The following is a 23801-nucleotide window of genomic DNA, read 5'->3' on the forward strand; positions in this document are numbered from 1 at the left end:
TTAAAAATTTTAAAAAAATTAAAAAAAAAGATAGACTCCTACATTTTTATTTTTTATTTTGTTGTGATTGAGTTTGGCTATGTAGCCCAGGCTGTTCTTGAACTTGAGATCCCTCTGCTCAGCCTCCTGAATGCTGGAATTTTAGGTGTGTGCCACCATGTCTAGCTGTATACAATTCATTTTAGTATTGTGTTTTCATCTTCTTTTGCTTAAAAAAATTAAAAAAAAAGATAGACTCCTACATTTTTATTTTTTATTTTGTTGTGATTGAGTTTGGCTATGTAGCCCAGGCTGTTCTTGAACTTGAGATCCCTCTGCTCAGCCTCCTGAATGCTGGAATTTTAGGTGTGTGCCACCATGTCTAGCTGTATACAATTCATTTTAGTATTGTGTTTTCATCTTCTTTTGCTTAGAACACATACACAAGAAGCACCAATCCTATGATCACTGAGAAAGAGAGCCACATTAAGAAATTCTTTCATTTGACATTGCATGTATTGACAGTTCTAGAAATTTCCTGCTACTGAGGGAAAACAGGTGTGGCAGACTTTGGAAGGGGGATCTAGGGAGCACATTTGCTCAGCTAGGTTAGGTGTTGATGAGCAATTGGGGTGGCAAACCCTTCCCCTGTCATTCATTTATTTCAGACCGGATGTGAGATTTATTAGTGAGTATGATTGATAAGGTGTGGGACTCAGCACAGTGGGAACCTTCAGGACACTTGTCCAGGGGATCACAGCTGGGAATATATTTGACCCCACAGTCATCAGGGATGAACCCCTTCTCAGCTAGTATGTCTTCAAATTCACCTACATTAAATTTAGTGATGCCCACTTACTTGAGATGTGGATCTTCAGGTGGCCAGGGAACTTGAGTTTGGCCTCAGTTACATATTCCTTATTCTGCAGCTTGGTGCATAGTGTGAAGACCAGGTCAATGTGAACCCTGTCCACTTTGCCCTGGGGCTTCCCAGAGACACCACATATACCTTTGTGGAGCCTAGGCTGGGAACAGCATTGAGAGAAGAGACATGAATATCCATCAGAAAACTGTCTCCAAGATACCTTAGGGCAGCCCATACAAACATATACTACCAAAGATGCTGCTGCTTGTAGCCATTACACACCAGGCCCCCATGAAGAAAGGAACCTGGTCACTTAACTGACTGCAGCCTTGCCCTGTTTAATGTCAGTCAGTGCTGCGCTGATGCTGGGGTCTTCAGAGCTTCATATTAAATATCTTCGTACCGATTTGCTGTCAGGCCTAGCTGGGATTGCTTTTTTAAAAAATTTGCTTGCTGCAGGAAGGGTGCCACCTGTTATTAACACCAGGTTAAGAACAATGGGCTCCTCTTGGATCTGCTTTGTATAAATAACTTACCTCTTGACCCTTATAGAAAACGGAGACATTTTCTAACTCATATGGTATGAATAAGAACTAAATTGAGCCAGACATGGTGGTACACACCTGCAATCCTAGCATTTGGGAAGCTAAGGCAGGAGGATAGTGAATTCAGGGCTAGCCTGGGCTATATAGCAAGCTCTATCTTGGGGGAAACAAAAGGAATAATAGAGGTAAAAATGTTGCTAACAGGACCAGAGAGGTAATGTCTACTTAGCTATTATTTATAACAATTGTCTCTGTAACTTCTTGGTTACTTTCTTAATATGTTTATGCTGCTATAACAAAATTTCACAAACTGAGTAATTCATAAATAATAGAAATCTGCTTCTCCCAGTTCTGAGACTGGGAAATCTAAGATCAAGGCATTTGGTGATAAGGGTTTTCTTTATTTTATTTTATTTATTTTATTTTGTGTATGAGTGTATTGCCTGCATGTAGGTAAGTGCACCCGTGTTGTGCAATGCCCTCGGAGGTCAGAAGAGGCTGTCGGATCCCCTGGGACTGGAGTTATGGAGAGTTGTTAGCTGCCATGTGGGTGATGGGATTTGAATCCGGGTCTTCTACAAGAACAACCAGTGTTCTTAACCACTGAGCCATCTCTCCAGCCCCCTGATAAGGGTTTTCTTCCGTTGTCCTCATATGACAGAAAAGTGACAGGGCAAAAAAGGGCCTTAGGCTCTAGCCTGATGATAAAGGACTGAGCTTTTCTTGAGGGTGCCCTCATGACCCAGTCACTGCCCCAACGGCCCAGTTCTTAGAACCCCAAGGTGGGGATTAAGTTAATATGAATTTCGGATTAGATGGGTTCAAACCATAGCAATTCTTAGTTCAGACTAGAGATCGACAGTCAAGGGTGACACCAGAGCATGTGAGCTTCTAGTGGTTACAAATGTTGATGTCTTTAAAACATTAAGTGTTGAAATCTTAAAAGTGACTAACTAGTGTTTTGTTTTGTTTTTTCTCTTTCTTGAAAAAATATTTTATTATTTTTATTTTATGTGTATGAGTATATTGCCTGCATGTATGTGAGTGCACACGTGTCATGCAATGCCGCAGAGGTCAGAAGAGGGCTTCGGATTCCCCTGGAACTGGAGTTAAAGATGGTTCATAGCCACCATGTGGGTGCTGGGAATCAAACCCGGGTCCTCTGCAAGAGCAGTCAGTGCTCTTAACCGCTGAGCCATCTCTCCAGCCCCTCTTTTATAAAGAAGTTTTAAAATGTTTTTATTGTATTTTATTTATTATTATTTTTGTGTATGTATATGTGCCATGGTGTGCATATGGAGGTCAGAGAAATTGATTTTCTCTTTCTACCATGTGAGTAGTAGGACTCGAACTCAGGTTGTCAGGTTTGGTAGCAAGTACCTTTACCTGCTGAGCCATCCTGCAAGCCTCCCTTTTTAAATTGTGATTGAATTCTATGATCTTACTTTTCAGGCTATTGTTAACTTGACAAGCTAGCTACATGCATAAACATTTTTAAGAAAAACAGGACAATTTATTACATGTTTTAACTTCTTTAAAGTACAAATACCAAGATTAAAATAATTCTTCATTCTTTTTAACTATAGATAGTGGAAAAAGGCAGCAAAGATTAAAATAAAAGACCTAAAGCAAGTAAAATCCTAATGAAGTCTGAGCCCTTGAATGACCAAACTTTTTTTTTTTTTTTTTTTTCGTCTTTTTGAGACAGGGTCCCCCTGTTGCCCCAGCTGTCCTGGAACTCACTATGTAGACCAGGTTGGCCTTGAACTCACAGAGATCCGCCTGCCTCCCAAGTGCTGGGACTAAAGGTATACGCTAACGACAGCCAACTCAAACTTTTAATACAAAAGGAAGTGCTTAGATTATTTTGATAAAATGTTTTTAGCATTGATTACATCAAAAGTATAAAAATAGTGATATAGCAAGTTGGTATTGTTTTGAGCAGCATAAGTTTGTGACAGTTTGGGGAGGCAGACAGGAGTCATAAAAATGTCCTGCCCTTTGGTTTAATAATTTGTTCTCTGGAAATCTTTATTCAATGATCCAAGAGAAGAAAAGAGCCATGTTGGCATTCATATCGCATATATATATTGCAACATGAATTGTGAATGATAAAATATCACCTCAAGACAGGGCCCAGAGGGAAGAATTAAGGAAATTATAAATGTCAATTAATTAACAATCATTTCATGATTGCTTTGAAGGCTGTGTGGGAAATTTACACTGATTATTTGTAAGGATTATGATTTGTAAAAATAGACATGTGCATAGACTCAAAAGGAATGGGAAAAAAGTAGAAACTGGTGATGGAGTAGGGTGGGGTAATCGTAGCTGATCCTTGCAAGTCTCCTTGTTAACTTTGTACAATGATATACCTGGAAAAAATTCAAATCTGCTGAGAACGTGTCCTGATCTTGAGAAAACTAACCTTTGCTCGTGATTAAGGCCTTGTATTATGCCGTTTCTCTTTGGAACATTGGAACATTCTCGTGCTGAAACAAATGACTTTAAAACTGAGATGGCATTCACTCCTTTCAAGTGTGTGATTTGGTGGTTTTTTAGTGTATTCCCAAAATCATGTAACCATTTATACTGTTTCCTTCCCAAACATTTCCATCCTGCCCTCCAGTCCCAACGAATCCCCGTCCTGGAAGCAGTCATTCCCACAGTCCATGACCACCACTCTCTGCATCCTCTCTCTTGGGTTGCCCTATTCTGGACATTGCATCCAACTGAAATGCAGCCCTTCATGACTGGCTTCTTTTACTCAGCATCATATTTTCATGGTTTGTTCACGTTGTAGTGTGAATCAGCACCTCATTCATTTTTATGGCCAAATACATCAAATGAAGTATCCATTTTTATGGATATACCACATTTTGTTTATTAATTTATCCATGGGTAGACATTTATATTGTGGTTTTGGTCTTATGAATAATGCTGCTTATGAACATTGGTACGCAGGTTTTTGTGTGGACATATGTTTTCAGTTCTCTTGGGTGCCAGTGTGGGAGTCACACGTGACTGTGAACTTTCTGAGAAACTGCCAAACTCTTTCCCCAAGTAGCTATACCATTTTACATCCCTGCCAACAATGTAGAGGGTTTCATTTTCTTCATAGTCTCAGAATTGTTATTGTCCACCCCTCCCCCTTTTTGGACATCCTAGGCAGTGTGGTATACTATTTCCTGTGGCTTTGATTTGCATCTCCCCAGTGGTTAACAATGTTGAACATCTCTTCTTGTCCTTACTGGCTACTACTATATCAGTGGAGGAATGTCTGTGTGGTTTCTTTGCCCATTTTAAAATTAGGTTGTCTTTTTCTCTTGGAGCTTATAAAGATTTTATTTATTTTTAATTCCATGTATGTGTATGTGTTTCTGTGTGGTTATGTGGACATGAGTGCAGGTGCCTATGGGTGCAGGTGCCTTCGAAGGCTGGAAGAAGGCATCAAGTCCTCTGGAGCTGGAGTTAGAGGTGTTGTGGGTGCTGGGAACCTAACTCAGGTCCTCTGCAAGAGCAGTATGTATTCTTAACCCCTTAACCTTCTCTCTAGACCCTCCTTTTGAATTTTAAGAGTTTTTATATGTTAGTCAGTTATCAGATTATAAAAATGTGTAAATAGTCTCTCACTGTGAGGTATCTTTTTGCTTTGAAACAGAGAAGTTTTTAATGGTGATAAAGCTGATTTGTCTATTTTTCTTTTGTTGTTTATGGTTTTGTGTCACATCTAAAACATAATTGCCTAATCCACAGTCATAAAGAGTTATGGTTCTGTTTTCTTCTATGAGTTTTTACAGTTTTAGCTCATACATTCAGATCTTTGATCCATTCTGAGTTAGCATAGATGATGTGAGGTAGGGGTCCAATTTCACTCTTTAATTGTGATATTCAGTTGTGGCACATTTATTGAGAAAGACTATTCTTTCTCCATGAAGTATCTTGACATCCTTGTAAAAAAAAAATGAGTTGGCTGTAAATATAAAGGCTTATTTCTGGACCTTAAATTCTTCCACTGATATTCTTATGCTGATACCATACTTTTTTGTTGTTGTTGTTCATGTAGCATTGTAAAAAGTTTTTAAGTTGGGAAGTATGTGCCTTCCAGTCTTCGTTCTCTTTCAAGGTTTTTTTTGGCCATCAGGATACCTTACAATTAATTATGGATTGTTTTTGTGGATCAACTTGGTCATTTCTGCAACAAAAGTTAGAATTTGGGTAGGTATTATATTGAAAATATAGATCAGTTTGGAGAGGGTTGTAATATTAATAATACTAAATCTTTCATTCGGAAATAAGTGGAGTCTTCCCATTTTCCTTCGACACATTGTTTTGTAGTTTTCATTGTATTTGCAATAATTTTGTTAAATTTATTCTTAAGGTATTTACTTTGTTTTTTATATCACAGTAAATAGAATTCCTTTATTAATTTTATTTTCCAGTTATTCATAGCTAATGTATAGAAATACAAGTAATTTTTGATTGTTTATTTTTAAATTTTTTAGGGTTTTTTTTTTTTTCCAGGAGGGATAGCGTTTGGAACTTGCTATGTAGAACAGGCTGGCTTCTATCTCACAGCAATCTGCCTGCCTCTGCTTCTTGAGTGCTGGCATTAAAGGCGTGTGCCACCATACCTGGCTCACAAATAATTTTTGTACATTATTTGTGTGTTCTGCAACCTGTTGAATTTATTAGATAACAAATGATTTTTAAAATAGAAAAATGTTTTTCATATGTTGTAAAAACATATGAATTCCTTGGGGCCTGTTTTATATTTACTTGCTTCATTTGATTATAGTAGATTTTATACTTTTCTTTAAAAATTTAGGCATTTTGGGGAGTTGGGGAGAGTGCACAGTGGTTGAGTATTTGCTTAGCATATGTGAAGCCTTGGGTTCAATCCCTAGCACCATGTAAACCATGTGTGGTGGTAAACTCCTGTGATTCTAGCACTCAGGGAATTAGAAGTAGGAGGATCAGAAGTTCAGAGCTCTTCCTTAGCTATGTACCAGGTTTGAGACCAGTCTGGGCTACATGAGAACTTGTTCTAAAAATAAATAAATAAAATTTTATTATTATTTTTGCATAGCGTTTGACTTTGTAGCCCAGTCTGGCCTTAAAAATGTAACAATCCTCCTGCCTCACGCTCCCAAATATTGGGTTTATGGGCTTGTGCCACCATACCCAGCCCCAAAGGTTTTCTGGTTGCTTCTTGCAGTGCTAGGATTGAACATATGGCCTTGCTCCTTCTAGGCAAGCACTCTGCCATTGATCTGTATCATAGCCCCTAAAAGTTCTTTTTTTTTTTCTTTTGATCTTTTTGAGACAGGGTCTCCCTGTAGTCTCAGCTGGCCTGGGTTCGCTATGGAGACCAGACTGGCCTGGAACTCACAGAGATTCGCCTGCCTCTGCCTCCCAAGTGCTGAGATTAAAGGTGTGCACCAAAGATCATTTTTAAGGCATCTTTTACTTGCTACTTTCATATTCAGGGAGTAAAATACTCACAATTAGTTATGACAAAAACTTTGGCTGGCTGGACTTAATATTTAGAGTGGCTTTGTAGCTGTCTAGGGATATGTGATGAGTTCAGAAAACAATCTAGCTAATGCTGAAACTGTTTCGTAGTGCCTTTCCCCAGCAGATCAGTTTATCAAGGGTTTTCTTTGTAGAGACTAGAGGAAACTCTGGCTTTCAGTCACTGCTGCATCTCACATTGCCATTGTCAGGATGACTCTTGAGGTTTGGGGTTCCAGGTCACTAGAAAAGAAAATAAAGCTGTCCAGTACTGAGATAGAACCCAGAGCCTCATGCATGCTAGGCAAGCGCACAGCTATTCAACTACATCCCCAACCCTCTTTTCTTCTTAGTTTTTTTTTTCAATGCCTGTGGGTAAGGAGTTACCAGTAATCTGAGAGGGTCAATGTTTTCCCTTGTGAGCAAAGACAGACTGAGGGCATCTTCTGATCTTTATGGGAGTGTGCAAAGCCTCAGTTTTTCCATTTGCCCATCTGCGATCATAAAACAATGTGCTGACTCATCTTGGAGCCTCTGCAAAGTGGCATTTGGGTTTAGATAGTTCTGAGACATGGAAATGTTTGAGAGGATTTTATAAGGGACAATTAAGAAGGAAAACAGCTAGAACAAGATAGCATGCTCGTCATCACTTCCAAGCTTGTTTCCTTCTGTCATTCTTGGATTTGCTTGATCTAACCTTTCTCAGGAATACTTTCTAAATTCCTGAGCAGCGATCCCCCCAGCTTAACATTGTTCTGCATTTCATGCTGTTACCATTCCTGTGAACCTTGAAGACTTGGGGCTCCAGGTAACTAGAAGAGATGCAGTGAAGCCCTCTACTTCTTGTGTACAAAAGAAAGGAATTTGGGTTTTGGGGTTGCATCTGCATCTGTTTTCAAAACATCTTATCAGATGAATGACATCCAGTTTATTTACAGTTGTTTATAGCTTGCCTAGAATGCAACTTTTTTTTGTCCTTTTGAGACAGGGTCTCTCTGTAGCCTCAGCTGGCCTGGAACTTACTATGTAGACCAGGCTGGCCTGGAACTCACAAAGGTCCACCTGCCTCTGCCTCTCAAGTGCTGGGATTAAAGGCATGCGCCACCATGCCCAGCGAAGAAATACAATTTTTTGATATGATAACACTGATGAAATTAAAGATTGGTGAAGGAAAAGACTTAAGCTCTAATTAGATTTGTACCTTTAGCATAAAGCTGTAATCCTAAAGTACCCCTCTTTTGGGGGCACTGAGATTCTGGAAACTGATACTTTTTGGGGGATCTTTTTTTGAGACAGGGTCTCCCTGTAGCCCCAGCTGTACTGGAACTTGCTATGTAGATCAGGCTGGCCTTGAACTCACAGAGATCCGCCTGCCTCTGACACTTTGTTTTGTCTATAGAAATCACCATCTTAAACCCAACCATGATCATCAGAAGACAGGAATAGAAACACTGTTCTTGAACCCTGTGCTCATTTAGTAGTTTTTAGACTGTCTTATACTGGTTATTAAAATAGAAAGTCCTTTTGACTTTGATATGGATCAGATATTATTAATTTAGATAAATAATGTGATTCCCCTGAATTGATACAGAAATTTTAATTACAGTCACACACTACATAAGGGTATTTTGGTCAGAGATAGACCACATGAAAGATGGTGGTCCCATCAGATTACAGTAGAGCTGAAAAACTCCCATTGCTTTGTCAGGGTGTAACATTGTATTGGAATGTTGGTGTAGACAGATCCACTGCACTGCCAGTCACATGAAAGTAAAACACATAAAATATACAGTACCTGTATGATAATGATGAAAATGCCCATGGTATTGTCTTATGTGTTTATTATATTAGACTTCATACCGCTCTTTACTGTATTCCTACTTCTGAAACAATACACTGTAAAGCAGTCTGTAGTGCTCCACTGGCAGCCACCTCACAGCTCATTGCTGGTTCTCCTGATTGCATTATTTTTTTTTCATAACTTTGAATAAGTTGTTCTTTGACAATTTCAGGTATATAGTACATTCTGATGACTGTTGCTCCTCACATAATCTTACCTCCCATGCCTGGTACCCCTCCCCCCAAGTCCCTTTCTCTCATTTTATGTCTTTTTATTTTGTGACACACTGATATTAACCAGGACTGTCTGTATGACGATGGGTTTGGAGCTATCCTTTGGAGCCTGGTGGGCTCATTGGTGGGTACATAACCTAAGACCATGGCTGTCCTTCCCCCAGAATCCATCAGTAGCCATGAATCTTGTTTTGTTCATCATGGCCCAAAGAGCAATAGAGTATAGTGTGTGTGTGTGTGTGTGTGTGTGTGTGTGTGTGTGTGTGTGTAGCCCTGGGGGTGGGTACTATTCAGGATGTTTGCATGATGACAAAATCACCCAAGGATATGGTTCTCCCAACGTATTCCTTTCCCAGGACAAGCTCTTACTTGGGTGACTTTACTAAAATCCGTTTCAAAATGATGTAAGATAATGACATAGACTTTGCACTGTTCCTCTAGCTAACTTAAAAAAATAAGCATTTTAGGAAGAGAAAGTGACATTGCTTTACTGACAGATATTGTCCCATGCATATTGCACAGACAAATAGATTTGTTATTATTTTATTTATTTATTTATTTATTTATTTACTCCCTGTAGCCTCAGTTGGCCTGGAACTCACTATGTAGACCAGACTGGCCTCAACTCACTATGTAGACCAGGCTGGCCTTGAACTCACAGAGATCCACCTGCCTCTGCCTACTGAGTGCTGGGACTAAAGGCATGCCACCATGCCCAGCTTATTATTACTCTCTTCTTGAATATTTAAAAGTATCTAAGAGTTTTGACCTGATTACCCAATGGCAAAGTTCAACAGTGGGCATAAACCTCTCAGTAGCATTTTTGTGCCTCCCTCTGGAACATGAGTGGACTGAGACATCGCGGGATGTTGGAAGATGAGTCATTCCTCTTTTCTTAGAGGGACCACAGAGACTGAGGCAGGCACACGGGAGAAAGAGCCTTAATTGCTTTAAGCTGGCTTAGCTCTCATTAGCTAAGTATCCAACAAATCAGCAGCTCTTACTTTCTCTGTGACCTCTGAAGGCTACTCAGCAAGCCAGATAGATATTAGAGCATATGTGAAGATTTGCTGCCTTTTCCTCACATGGAAGTGAAGGCGTTTTCCTACATTCATTCAACACACCTGGTACTTTGAGGCCCCAGCCAGACGACTGTTACAAATATTTCTATAAGTCTTACTTGGTCCCACCACATGTTCTAAGGTAAATGGAGGTATTTCTGGCAGAGTTCTGTGGTTTAGGCAATCATTACCTATCTTTTTCTTTCTTCAAAATATAGCTAGTGACTTCCTTTCCTTGCTGCTGGCTTCAGTTGAGTCCTCAACAATCTGACTTCAGACAAGACAGTCTGTCCAATGGCATTGTCACTTGCTTGTCATCCTCCCTAGCTGTCCTGACTCCTTTGCTGGTAGCCGAGGACCTCTCTTCTCAGAAGCTTGGTTCTTGTAGTGTGGTTTGTGGCTAGTCTCTGTTCTCCTCCAGTGTCTCCTCCCTGCTCTCCATCTCTGTTTAGGCCCCTGACTTTGCCTTCTTGTTCCTAAGATGGTCTTTCCTGAGATTTTTGTTTCCTTTTCATGGGCTTTTCCCATCTTGAGAAAGCTTTCTTTGATTCTTTTTTTATTTTTATTTTATGTGTATGTATGTATTGCCTGCGTGTAGGTAAGTGCACCCGTGTTGTGCAGTGCGCGGAGAACAGAAGAGACTGTCGGATCCCCTGGAATTGGAGTTACAGACAGTTGTTAGCTGCCATGTGGGTGCTGGGATTTGAACCTGGGTCTTCTGCAAGAATAGCCAGTGTTCTTAACCACTGAGCCATCTCTCCAGCCCCTGATTCATTTTTTTAACCCATAAGCTTTATTGAGTTCTAATAAAGAACTGTGGGCAATGCAAAGTTGAATTAGATGTATTTCTATTCTATAATCTGATATACATATGAATTTATATGCTTTTTCTTCTTGTATCTTGTTACTGATTTGTATTTTGAAATGCTTCTTAATTTTGTTTTGTTTTTTTTCTATCCCCTCACCATCCCAACCATCGAATCCTTTTATCTGTGCCCACTATACTTTATATGCCCCATAAATGCATTTTATTTTCAAATTAAATTAATGTGTGTTTTTGTTTGTTTGTTTGTTTGTTTGTTTGTTTTTGTATTTTGCCACAAGGGCTTGCAGTGTAGCTCAGGCCAACCTTGAACTGGTGATCCTCCTGCCTTCCCTACAGTGCTTGTCTACCATTATCATTTTTCTTTTGCCTCTTCCCACAAGAAGGCACAGCACATGGGTGCTCCACAGACATTGTTGACTCATGTTACTGTGATACAGTGTGATTCAAGAGCTCTGTAATACCAAGGCTGGTGGGAAGAGATAGCCGCCTCGGAAGGTAATGTGGGCCTATGTTTATGAACCTGCACTTTTCTGTATCCTGTCCTTAGTAGATCTACTTCAGAGATATGAGTAAAACATGGAAATGCTCATTTAAGTATTTTCTAAAATTTTAAAATTCATAATTTAAAAAATATGGTAAAATACACTTAACAGAGTTTTCCATTTTAAGTTTATACTTCAGGAGTGTTAGATGTTTTCACAAGGCTGGGCAACACTTATGAAATGTTTTGAATTTTTCAAAATGCAACTGTATACCCATGAAACACCAACTTGAAGTTCCACATGCCCCACTCGCCCCCCCCCCGGCCTCTGACAACCACCATTCTATGTTGTCTCTGAATGTGACTATTCTAGGACCCTTATAGTATTTGTCTTTTTGTGATGGACTTACTTCTCTTTCCATCATGTCCTTGAGGTTCATCCATACCATAGCACATGTCAAAAATTTCCTTTCTCTTTAAGACTGAGTAATATTTTGTTGCATGTGTGTACCACCTTTGATTTATCTGCTCATCTTCTGGTGGACACTTAGGTTACCTCTACCTTTTGGCTTTTATGAGTTATGCTGCTGTGAACATGGGTATACAAATATCTGGTTGAGTCTCTGCTTTCATTTCTTTGGGATATATACCCAGCTGTAAAATTGTTGGATTGATAATTCTTTATTTTTTGAGGAAGTAAATATATATTTTTAATTAATTTTTTGTGCGTATGTCTGTGTGTGCATACCATAGCACATATGTGGAAGTCAAAGAATAACCTTCAGGAAAAAGTTGTCTCCTTCCACCATGTGGGTCCTGGGAACAGAACTCAGGTCATCAGGTTTGGCAGTAAACTTGTTATCCACTGAGCCATCTTGCTGGCCCTAAATATTTTTTTTTAATGTAAAGAAATTTATAAAATACTCTAAAAGTCCAGCATTGAAGATGTTTAAGCAAATCTGAGTGTGCACAAATGATACAACCATTTTAGTTACATCTACAGTGCTTTTAATGGCACGAGGGAATAGTTACTTTGAGTAAAAAGAAAAACATAATCTCAACTGTATTTTAAAGTTGTATAAGGTGGCAAGAGGCTAAGGCAAGAGGATTGCTTGAGCCCAACTTGGACAATATAGTGAGACCCTATGTCTTATTTAAAAAAAAAAAAAGTGGACTGAAGAGATGGCTCAGCATTTAAGAGCATTGACTGTTCTTGCAGAACACCCATGTTTGAATCCCAGCATCCACATAGCAGCTAACAACTGTCCACAACTCCAGTTCCAGGGCATCTGATGCCCTCTTCTGTCCTCCGTGGACACTTGTATACATGCATGCAATACAGGCACACTCAGAAAAAATAAAAATAAAGCAAAAAAAAGAAATTAAAAAAAAAAAAAGGACCAGAGAGATGGCTCAGTGGGTAAAGGTATTTGCTGCCAAGCCTGTTGGCCTGAGAGAGCCATCCCTGGAACACACATGGAGGAAGGACACAACTATCAAGTTGTCTTCTGAGCTCCACATGTGTGCGATGGTGTGCACACACAGACACTCACAATAGATAGATAATGAAAACAATAAAGGTGTTCAAAATCAGTCCTATACTGTTATGCAGTCAACAAATTTAACATCAATGCAAGCAATTTATCTAATATTCAGCCCACATCCCTTTAATGGTCATGTCTCTTTGTGTCCTTTTATCTTGACAAGTTCCTTATCTTTTTTTCTTTCACCACATTGACCTTTCACCCCCCACCCCCACCCAGGAAAAGTGCCACTCTGCAAAGTTTCCTTTGCCTGCTTTTGGCTAGAGTAGTCAGTTGCTTCTCCCATTGTAACGTGAAGGGATGACTGAGTAGGAAGAGAAAATAGTAAATCTAACTCATACATCTTGTTTTCCAGGTGAGCATTTGTGCCCAGGAGCAATTGTGTAGTCAGTGACAAAGTTAGTACTGGCACCTTGGTTTCCTGGATTTGGAGGTTAGGGCAGTGTTGGGGATGGAACCCAGGGTCTTAGCCATGGCAAGCAAGTGCTCTACCACTGTGTGTCATCACCACTCCAGCTGCCTCTTATCGGCCAATAATATGAAGCAAACGTGGCATTACCTCATGCAATGTAACTTTTTTTGCAAGCAAGAAGAAATCACATCTATTTTTCTTGCACATTCCTTTATTTTGTTCAAGAGAATCAAACCAGGCTTCTCCCTTGCCTCTTGCATGAGCTCTGAACTCTAGCCCTGCTGGGGTGGGGTTCTTTGCTGTTCCTCTAGCTGGTCATATTCTTCCTTTTCTTCCTTTCTAAATATTAACATGGGCTGAATTCTGCAGAGGTGGCCTTTCCCATCCTTCAGGCTGAGCTTGTACCCTTTTCTGTGTGGCAACAGGACCCTGCTCATACCTTAGCTATCACAGCATGAATCTGTGTTTTCCTGTGGGTAACTCTTGTTTTCAGTGGTATTCTCCTCTACTGAATCCTGAACTCATCGAAGCAGAAATTCTGTTCAGATTAATTCTGGGCTTGCTACTTAGAGGTACTCAGAGTAAGTGCCTGTTGTATCAGTGAACCATGTCAGCTCTGTGATCATTGATTGCTTTATCAGACTAACAGGGCTCAGTCTCAGGTCTTCAAGTCTCTCCAGGTCTGACAGCTTCCATAAATATTTGGCCCAAAGTACACCAGGCAATGTAGAAAATGGAAAGCTCTTCTACCTGTTGTGCAAGACCTCAAGGAACAGAGGGGAAAAGTCCTGGTAGTGGTTATGAAAAGCAGGATGAGTTCATTGGTGCTGGAAGGAATGCTATGCATTGCTTTAGCAATGTGAGGAAGGAGGTGTTCTCAGGACAGTCTTGAAGGAGGACAAAGGCTGCGGTGAGAGTCAGGGCATTTCAGCTGGAGGGAGAAAGGCTGGCAAAGGCCATGTCAGGAAAGTTGTGCTTGGGATCACTGTGCATTCTTGGGAGTCTTTGTTCTCTGCATAATGGATACATTGGCCATTCTGTGTATGTATGGATTGTTGTCCTGAGGCTTTTTGTTTTGGGATACCTAAAAACATTTAGCGATACTAACTGGACGTTTGTATTGACAAAAAGGCTCTTGTAGGGCTGGCCACTTCTTACCATGTAGGACTTTTAAAAGCTCTGTGGGCACCATTGTTCTAACTAAAGTGTTTGTGTGTGTGTGCGTGTGCGTGTGCATGTGCGTGTGCGTGTGCGCGTGTGTGTGTGTGTGTGTGTGTGTGTGTATTTAAGGTCCCCCCAGCTTGTGTGGCTCCACTGAGCCCAGATTCTTCCCACCTGGGTTAAATGGGTTGTGCCTTAGGGAAAGTACATAAATAATTGAACCCCATGAGGCATTACCACTTCAGTTCTGAACTTCAGTGTTTTCTGTAGCCTACAGGAGTTACTTAACTACTTTGATTTATAACTGGGCTAGGACTTTAAGCACCACTGGGAAAGAGCTGGGGACTTTGACATGGTTTTTATTTTCCATCTATTTACTTTTCACACAAGAAGAAAAACTCTACAACATGCTAATGCAGGTCGCAGCTTAGCGAAAACAATATTGACTTCTGAGAAAGGATTGAACACATGCCATATTTAATATGTAGTGGCTTTTATTTTTTAAAATACTATTCTGTGTATATTTTAAGTAACTCTTCAGCAAAGACTAGAACTTTTTGCTCACAGTAAATGTTAGTAAGGTAGGAAATATAGATGAGCCATTAAAAAACTGGTTTTTGCTGGGTATGGTGACTCATACCTTTAGACTCAGCACCAAGTAGGATCGAAGCTAGCCGGGCCTACAGGAAGACCCTGTGCCAAACAAAACAAAACAAAACACAAAACAATAACAAAAAAAATCCTGATTTTTACCCCCCTTCCAGCTCTTGGCTTCCTCTGAACTAGTTTATAGCTACTAACCTTACACCAATAAATTCTGCAGTTGTATATTCTGTAATCCCTCCCCTGGCATACATTTTCATCATTTTCTTACTGTTCCATAGGTACAATAATCTTTTTATAATTCTCCTGGTTTTAAAAATAACTCTATAAATGGTTTACTTCTGTATTTAAGAACCACATTTCACTAAAATGTCCTAAAGTAGTAAGTTCAAGCAGGCAAAAGCTTTTGATATAGAATGCCTTTGTTTCTATGCTTTAGAAAAATGTGTTCATCTTCTAGTGTATTTCATCATGATACTTTTAAATTTTGACTTTGGGGGTTGGCAAGATGGATCAGTGGTTAAAAACATTCCTGTTCTTGCAGAAGACTGGAGTTCAGTTCCTAGCACCATGTCAAGTAGCTTACAACTGCCTGTGACTCAAGCTCCAGGGAATCCAACACCTCTTCTGCCTCTGAGGGCACCTGCATGCTATGGCGCACATACACACTTGCAGGCATACATAAATCCACATAAATTTAAAAAAAAATTTTAATTAAAATTTGGGCCAGGTGTGGTAGTTCATGCTGTTAATCCCAGCACTCAGGAGGCAGAAGCAGATGAATCTCTGTGAGATTGAGGCCAGCATGTAACTGAAAGAATGGATGTGGTATGTGTGTGTGTGTGTGTGTGTGTCTGTGTGTCTGTGTGTCTGTGTGTCTGTGTGTCTGTGTGTCTGTGTGTGCTGTGATAGGGTGTAGGTGCTACAATGTACCTGAAGAAGGGAGCAGGGGCTGGAGTGGGTTAGCCAGTTGAGACTCTGTTGAGGCTTCTAGTATTTCTTCTAAGAGCAGGAGAATGGATCTTTGAAATATTGGAGGTACTTGAGTGTGACATGACTAGAGGTACAGTTTGGAAAGGTTTACTGTCCTCTGTGTGGAAAATGTGCTGGAGAGGAATGAGAAAGGTTGGGGAGACAGGCTTGTGGAAGCCTTTACCAAAGTCTGCTGAGAACTGGTGACAGCTGGGCTTAGACTGTAGTAGGCAGGATGTAGACGGCTGGCCTGATTCTAAAGATGGTGACGAGGACAAGACTTTACCAGACTTCTCTGTGATGATCACACCACTAGTATGCAGAAATGTGTCACACCACCTTTCTAGGAGCCAAGGCTTCAGTCTGGAGAACTCAGTTAACTGACTGCTTGCCACCCACCGGCTAGAACGTCCAGTTCTTGTGCATTCAAGCTAAACACAGATGATGACTCTGAGTGCTGCTGTGTCAGGTTCCCTAGATGTCATGTCATTTTAGTCACTGTCTCTTTAGATGAGAGAACACACCCTATTCCAACTATTTGGCCGAGGGTAGGCCTGTGAGTAAAGTCGCGGTTGGCTAGTCTGCTGGTAATAGTGATTTATTGAGTGCTTACTGTTCCTGTCAGTATCTTACTGACAGAGGTACCTAAAACATGAGCACTGTGGAGCTCTGTCTGGTAGAGCTAGAAATCTCAGATAGATACACATGGTGGTTACTTAGGTGGGGAGATATCTGTGGGAATCTGGGGGAGTCCTGAGAAAGAGCTTTAGGCTGTCAGTTCCAGGTAGACAGCGATCATCACTTCAGTCATTGCATGGTGATGTTTTATAAATAAAGGGGACCACAGGTGTTGCCAGGTAGAGGTGTATGGAAAGTACTCAGTAGCCGATTAATTTGGTGGGGGAAATACTAAGGTAAAAATTTTAAATTCATAACTGGATTTGGTGGTGCGTGCCATGAATCCCAGCACTCGGAGGCAGAGGCAGGCAGATCTCTGTGAGTTCAAGCCAGCGTGGTTTACAAAGCAGTTCCAGGCCAACTGGGGCAACAGGGAGACCTGTCTCAAAAAGACCAAACAAAACAAAACACCAGTTCATAAAGTTTCAGGTTGGTGAAGAACTCAGCTAAATTGCCTCAAGTCCTACCTCATGGAAACATGGGAACCAGACCCCCCCTCATGTCTTTCAACTGAACTCTTCTGCATTGCCTTAACACTGTGTAATTATTTCATATGGCAGTGATATATTTTGTCAGAAAGTTAGTGTTTTCTTTTGAAAGTGATTTGGGGCAATACCCTGTCACCCCAACCTAGTGATTATAAAGCAAATGTGGCAATACACAAGTCACTTATCAGTAATTGGCTTTAGAACACCTCAGTCCTTAAGTGGGGTATGCTGATATACTTTTTCTCTTCTCTATGTGAATATTACTTTTTGTTGGAGTTTCTTTTTAATCTCAAGTCATTCTGCATGCTTACAGAATTTACTTATTTTGCTGTATTTTTTGGTTATTTTGTCTAAACTTCTTAGAAACTAATTTCACTATTTTTAAAATGTTAAATGAGTATCTTTTCCAATAAGCTTGCTGGGATTCACAGGAGGATCTGGGAACCAACCATTATTTCTGGTTTTCCCAAGGAACCTGTGTCCAGGGAAAAATAGCATATATGCATCTTCTCTGGCTGATATGGGATGTGTTATAATATAGGTCTCTAGTCAGTGCAATGATGGCTGAAGATTAGTTCTGCACTTGAACAGAAGGCTCTGCTGGGTCTGTGCTCAAAGTCTAAGGTGTGCTAATAGTGCTGATAGATGCTCTGTATGTCAGTCATGCCATCATCAATCAGTTGCTATATTGTATAAAAACAATCAGAAATTGCAATTGGAGTTATTGCCTACTGACGCCATGGAAATTAGAAAATATAACTTTGGTGTGTGTTGAGTTATCCTGATAAGTCATTAAGTTTGCTGAACTTTAAAGTGTCACTATTTGGGAGCTTGAGGGATGGCTTAGTGGTTAAGAGCACTTGCTGCTCTTGCAGAAGACCCAGCACCCACATGGTGATGGCTAACAACTGCCTGTAACTCCAGCTTCAGAGGGATCTGATGCCTCTGGCCTCCACAGGTACCTGCACTCAGGTGCACACCCCCCATGCACACATAATTAAAATAAATAAGATCTAAAATGTCACTGTTCCTCCCACCAGTTATTTATGGGCCAAATCATGAGATTGCTCAGTGAAGAATTATAAGATATAAAATTCTAAAATTCTACTGGTTTCAGGTATTAGATTATTACTTAAAAGTTTTAATGTAGTGAAAGGAAAGAGTTTTTAGATAATAACAACTGTAGCTCCCTTTATTGAAGTTTTACTGATGCCAAGTACCTGTTCTTCATTTTTCTTGGCAGAAGCCCTATGATATGGTCTTTGCTAGTTCCAGTTTACAGCCAAGAAACTGAAGCTTACAAAGGCCAAGTCACTTACTCAGGGTTACTCAGCAAGTGGCAGAAAGAAATGACCACCAAAGTGCTCAAAGACACTTAGCCCCTTTGCAATTCTGCAGATAAAATTGTATTGTTGTTATTATTATTATCATTATTATTTTTGAGGCAGGGTCTCACTATGTAGTCTTGGACTGGTCTGTCACTTGCGATATAGTCCAGGCTGGCCTCAAACATGCAGCAATCCTGCCTCTGCCTGCTGGGTGCTGGGATTATAGGCATGTACCACTGTACCCAGATTTAAGATTGTATTTTCAGTCATCTTTAATAAATGTGTTTTGTAAGTTTATGAATCAATTACCAAATACCTGTAAGACAGCGAGGGACTTGATATATCTTAATCTTCCATGTCTTCTGCTCAACCACTGAGTGTAATACACCATGCTGTAAGGTTTTGTGGATGATGCAGTGATGAGGAATTCCCACCCCCTGTGTGGTCCAGGAATTTGCAGCCATGCCTTCGTGTTGGGGAACAAGAGCCTGCCAGTAATCACTGGCCAACCTGGTATTTTGAGATAGAGAACATTATTGAGAACCACTGGGGTGGGGGTTGGACTTTAAGGGGAAGTCAGCTTCCGAAGAGGACCTTGAAGGATGGATAAGGCTTCTGTTGGAGAACAAGGACTAGGAGAAACCATTTTCTCCCAAGGATTAGTGAGTAAAGCTAAGGACTGGAAAGCCAAGTGCTCTTGCAGAGGACCCAGCACCCACATGTTCTACAAAAAGGAAGGTTCTGAGCTCTGGGATCTCTCATTTGACCTTTCTGCACCAGGTAATGTTTTTCCTTTAACATTTGCCAAGCATGTATTATGTTCAGTCACTTTTTTTTTTTTTTTTTCTTTTTGAGACAGGGTCTCCCTGTAGCCCCAGCTGTCCTGGAACTCACTATGTAGACCAGGCTGGCCTTGAACTCACAGAGATCCGCCTGCCTCTGCCTCCCAAGTGCTGGGACTACAGGCGTGTGCCACCACACCTGGCGTTCAGTCACATTTTTATATCATATCAACAAACTATTGTTTTGAGAGTTGAATGGCTTTTCTACTTACCAAGGATATCTCTTTTGATAGCCTTCCTTTACAATGGGACTTTTTATACATCTAAGGAATTAAGCACTAACAGAAGAAAACCATCTTTTTAAGACAAATTTCTCAGTTGAATTTTGATACCATTTAAGGCACTGCATGGGAACAATTATGTCATCTTGAACTGTGTGAGACTGGTAGACTGCTCATTTTAGCATTATAAGTAATTGAGTATCTCTTACCCTACCGGCTTGGGACCAAAAGGATTGCAGGTTTTAGTGTTTCTCAGATTTTGAAATATTTGTATGAAATTTAGTGGTTGAACATCACTAATCTAGAAATACAAAATCTGAAACCTAAAAAAATTTTAATTACATCATTTATATATTTGTGTGTGTGTGTGTGTGTGTGTGTGTGTGTGTGTGTGTTATCACATGCAAGGCATCACAGTTGCTTGTATGGAGGTCAGAGAACAACTTTTGGGAGTCAGTTCTCTCCTTCCACCATTCTACCGTGAGGGATCCAGGGACCACAGTCAGGTCATCAGGCTTGGCAGCAAGTATCTTTACCCTCTGAGTAATCTCACCAGCCCCCAAATCTGGCTTTTTGAGTATCATGTCAACTCTGGAGTTGTCTGGAAGAGAAAACTGGAATTTCCAAGTTATGGGATGTCCCAGGAGGTCTGCTTTTCATTTTTCTCTGGCGAATAACATGAATTTCCTCTGTACATTTAGTTTCAGAAAGCAATATTGTATGGAAAGCAAAGAATAGATGGGAAGCTGGTTTGGAACCTCATCTGAAAGCTGTTCATTTCCTACTGTAGGCTGTTGAGTCTGAACTCCAGAAGCTGAGTTCCTTTTCATCAGCTTGGACTTTGCTTTGGCTTGTGATACTGTTGCAGATTAGTGTCTTAAAACTCTTTTCTTAGATGATACCCAGAATTTAATGTGTGCCTTGGGATTGTGAGGCAGAAATGGTTATCCTGGTTAAAACAGTTGGCTTCATTGTCCTCTGCCTCATTTAACTGCATGTCACAATGTGGCATGTGAAGCAAATACATTAAGTCTGTTGAACAGGGATTCATAAACCTTTTGAAGGAGAGTGAGTGGTGTTTTGTTTGTAGTCCTGGAAGCTGCAGCCTGCATGTCAAATCTGTACCTGGAGTATTTGGTGCAAGTCCACACTCTCAGCATGGTTATTAATAAAGATGAGGAGGCCAGAGAGATGACTCAGTTAAGACCATTGGCTGCAGAGGACCTGGGGTTCCAGCACACACATGGTGACTAACAACTACCTGTAACTCCAGTTCCAGGGGCTCCAACAGCCTCTTCTGGTCTCTGTAGGCATTGCATGCATGGGTGCCTTGCATACATGCAGGCAGAACACTCGTACACATAAAAAAAATCAGGGGCTGGAGAAATGGCTCATCAGTTAAGAGCACTGAGTACTCTTCCAGAGGACCCGGGTTCAGTTCCCAATACCCACATAGCAGCTAACTACCATCTATAACTCCAGTTCCAAGGGATCTGGCCTCTGCAGGCATCACATGACATGGGTATACTTGCATCCATGCAGGCAAGACACTCATACCCATAAAATAAAAATAAATTCTTAAAAAAATCAATAAAAATTATAAATATAGGTAAGGCAAGGGTCTCATTCTCAGGAAAACTATGAGCCTGGACCACAGACATCTGCTCTGAATCCCCTTTCTGTTTCATAACTGCATGGCAGCAGAAACATTCCTATGGCTTATCTGCAAGCCTCAGCTTCCTCATTTTTAAATGAAAGCAGTGTCAATACTTTCTAGAACTGAGTGGTTAATGAAGTGTTCCATAGGAAGAACTCGGTGATGTGTGGTACATGATAAGAGAACACTAAGAGTCTGTTTAAAATGCTGTCATCTTTCATTTGTAATGCATTTGCAACTTGGAGTGTGTGTGCTTTAGTTGACACAGGGGCTCACTCTGTAGCCCAGGCTAGCCTCAAACTGGTAGGTCACCTGCCTCCTCAGAAGTAGGCATATGCAACTACACCCTGCTTAACTTGAATACTTTAAAGATTTTATTTTATATGTATGAGTTTTGCCTGCATGTATGTATGTGCACCATGTACATGCCTGTTGCCTATGTTTTAAATGAAAGCAGTGTCAATACTTTCTAGAACTGAGTGGTTAATGAAGTGTTCCATAGGAAGAACTCGGTGATGTGTGGTACATGATAAGAGAACACTAAGAGTCTGTTTAAAATGCTGTCATCTTTCATTTGTAATGCATTTGCAACTTGGAGTGTGTGTGCTTTAGTTGACACAGGGGCTCACTCTGTAGCCCAGGCTAGCCTCAAACTGGTAGGTCACCTGCCTCCTCAGAAGTAGGCATATGCAACTACACCCTGCTTAACTTGAATACTTTAAAGATTTTATTTTATATGTATGAGTTTTGCCTGCATGTATGTATGTGCACCATGTACATGCCTGTTGCCTATGCAGGATCAAGAGGGTCTTGGATCTCTTGGAACTAGAGTTACAGGAGGTCGTGAGCCACCACATGGGAACTGGGAACCGAACTTAGGTCCTCTGCAAGAGTAGCCAGTGCTCATAACTGCTGAGTGTCTTTCCAGCCCTGGTGAACATTGGTGAATTTCATTGCCACTTTCTAGTGTTAACGTGTGTAATGCTGTCACTGGTACATACTCTGTAGTTCATGACTGAAAGTTTAGTGGAGTGGTAGTAACTAGTGTTGTGAAATCTTTCCTTGTTAAATTAATGCAATTGCAAGAAAATAACCAGTATTTAACTATCAAAGCAATGCCACTTGGCTTTTCTTCAGATGTGCTTTCACCGCAAAGAGGCTGGTTTGGCACATGCCTTGAATTCTAGTACCCAGGAGGCAGAGGCAGGCAGATCCCTGAGAGTTTGAGGCCAGTCTGATCTACATAGAGAGTTCCACACCAGCCAGGGCTACATAATGAGACTGTGTCTCAAACAAACAAACATAAAAAAGAGGTGTAAACTACTGTTAATAATTTGCTTTTTTCCTCCAGTCTATCTGTCTGTCTGTCTATCTATCTATCATCTATCTATTATGCTGAGATCAAGCCGTGCTTGAGCATGCTAGGCAAGTACTCTACCACTGGGCTTTATTTCTCTACTGCTGTCTTTATTTTGAATATATCAAAGATTACATGGTGTTATGTCTTTTTGTTTCCCATGTGATGTTATGCTTGAAAGTCAACATCATTTTTAAATGATAGTCCATTAGGACTATCAGATCCTTCTTACTTCCCTGTTATCTTTGCTCCAGCAAATAATGTAACCTAAAGCAGACAGCACCATGCTGGTAATTCATCATTGAGTAATTTTATTCTGTTCCTTTAATTGATGCTTAAACTGTTATGATGCTGCAAGATCTAGCTCTCTGATTTGCAAGAAGCTGGGAATAGGAAAAGAGGATTTCCTTATGCTCAGGACTTACTAGAGGTTTGCCAGTGCTGAGGTAATTTCTCTAGTAACTCACTTCAACCATGTCCTATGATAAGAAATATTTACAGTTTTTACAAAGGGAAACACTAGTGGAAGCTACAGTCTGTATCCAGAGTCTGCATGTGAACCTTGGATTAGTTTACCCCCTCAGTGTAGTTATTAATGGAGACAAGGTCAGAGTCTCATTCTAGGGGCTGGAGAGATGGCTCAGTGGTTAAGATTACTGGCTGTTCTTGAAGAGGACCTAGGTTCTGTTCCCAGCATTCACATGGCAGCCCGTAACTGCCTCCAAGTCCAGTTCCACAGGATCCTCTGCTGGTAGTGCACACACAGGGTACACTTAGATACTTGCAGGCCAAACACTGATATACATAAAATAGAAATAAAATCTAAAAAAAGAAGTCTCATTCTAGGGTCTCCATAAAAGGGGATATTTATCTATTGTTTTTGGTTAATACAGCATGATTAGCTTAGCATTTAGTCTGTAAAATTGGACTAAATTAGATGAACTCCTGTTTTGAAGATATTAATTAGTCTTTGCAGCAGCTCATGTGAAAAAGGCAGATGGGTCTTTATCATATAGAATAAAGTCAGAGTCAACTGAAAATTGACTAAATTTTAAAAGCTTGTTTTCCATTAGCATGATTAGACTGAGTTTGGATCAGAAATAAAGCACTTATAATTTTTAAGTGAAAAAGAATCCACCTTGGTAATTTGAGAAATGTGAACTGAAAAGGAAAATACTGTGTTTTGCCTCATTA

At 40.4% G+C, this 23801-nt stretch overlaps 1 protein-coding gene and 1 pseudogene across 3 annotated transcripts in view; one reads left to right on the forward strand and one right to left on the reverse strand.

Annotated features, from left to right (window-relative positions):
- The window catches only part of Cnnm2 (cyclin and CBS domain divalent metal cation transport mediator 2), a 157442-nt gene that overhangs the window by 8488 nt on the left and 125153 nt on the right, over positions 1-23801 (forward strand). The window lies entirely within an intron of this gene.
- On the reverse strand, positions 1048-1171 carry LOC115072451 (annotated as a pseudogene).

The sequence above is a fragment of the Nannospalax galili genome, unplaced genomic scaffold, assembly GCF_000622305.1.
Source record: "Nannospalax galili isolate Female #2095 unplaced genomic scaffold, S.galili_v1.0 scaffold161, whole genome shotgun sequence".
NCBI lineage: Eukaryota > Metazoa > Chordata > Mammalia > Rodentia > Spalacidae > Nannospalax > Nannospalax galili.